The sequence below is a fragment of the Monodelphis domestica genome, chromosome 3, assembly GCF_027887165.1.
Source record: "Monodelphis domestica isolate mMonDom1 chromosome 3, mMonDom1.pri, whole genome shotgun sequence".
NCBI lineage: Eukaryota > Metazoa > Chordata > Mammalia > Didelphimorphia > Didelphidae > Monodelphis > Monodelphis domestica.
The window spans coordinates 367,786,918-367,788,174 of NC_077229.1; the positions used below are offsets into that span (position 1 = coordinate 367,786,918).

Sequence of the window (1,257 nt, forward strand, 5' to 3'; positions counted from 1 at the left end):
GGGACATCTCATTTTTCAATTTTTTACCACCACAAAGAATGTAGCTATGACTATTTTTGTACAAATAGTTTTCATTATTATCCTATCAGGGTAGAAACCTAGTAGTGATATTTTTGATCAGAGGGTATGCATTCTTTTAAAGTCATTTAAACACAATTGCAAATTGCCTTGAAGAGTGGTTGGATCCCGCTCCAGGGAAGCAGCGATCAGGAGGGTGGACAAGTGGGCTGGCGAAAGAGCCGGACCTGTCTGTGCGGACTGCAAGTCCTCGGGCCACCGCCAGTTAAGAGCTGGCCCTGAAGCTGCAGCGGAGGTGGAGGCTGGAGCAGGAGGCTGAGGCCGTCCGGATCCGGCAGCAAAACGGCTTCGAAGAGGTGCCCACGCCGGCCTGGCCCTGCGGTTCCCTGAGCCTGGGAGACAAGCCGCCCACCAAGGAGCTCATGGACAACGTAGGCTCCGAGTTCAAGGAGCAGATGAACCCGTGTCAGGGCATCTGCGAGGGGGCCCATCAAGGTCTTCAAGCCCTACCCCGAGTTCGCGAGTTCAGCAGCTGCCAGATCAAGGGACATGGAGAGCCTCTTCCGATGGTATGACTCTGCGAAGGATGGCTACACCCACCTGATGGAACTGAAGCTAATGATGGAGAAGCTGGAGCCCCCCAGACCCACCTGGGGCTAAAGGAAACGGTCAGGGAGGTGGATGAGGACCTTGACAGCAAGCTCAGCTTTCTGGAGTTTTTGCTGATTTTCTGCAAAGCAGCCTCAGGGGAACTGGAGGATGACAACGGCTTGATGTCCCTGGCCAAGCTCTCGGAGATAGACGTGTCCATAGAAGGTGTGAAAGGAGCCAAGAATTTCTTCGAAGCCAAGGTCCATGCCCTATCCGTGACCAGCCGATTCGAAGCTGAGATCAAAGCAGAACAGAATGCCTGAAAGGAGGAGGAGGACAGAAAATACCGCAGGGCTCTCTTCAGAGAACGACAAGCATCTTCCCCCAGTAGGTCCGGATAGGCCGAGTGTGCTCAGAGACTTGTCTTGCCTTCTACCAGCTGTGCCTTACAAGTTGGCCTGGGAGAAATGGCCAGCACCTCGTCCCCCAAGGAGGACCCATCTCTCATTGAATGTCCTGTGTTCCCAGTGTGTCCCCAGCTCTGATGATCTTTCTTCATAAGCTTCCTGTCTGTTGTGCCTGAATGGGTAACTGATTAACCCTAAGACCTAAGGAAAACAGTAAGGAAGGTCAAAGTCAGGGATGGGA

At 53.0% G+C, this 1,257-nt stretch overlaps 1 pseudogene; it reads left to right on the forward strand.

Moving 5' to 3' along the window:
* Positions 1 to 567: 567 nt before the first annotated feature.
* Positions 568 to 1,056, forward strand: LOC100617557 (EF-hand domain-containing protein D1-like; annotated as a pseudogene).
* The last annotated feature ends 201 nt before the right edge of the window (positions 1,057 to 1,257 follow it).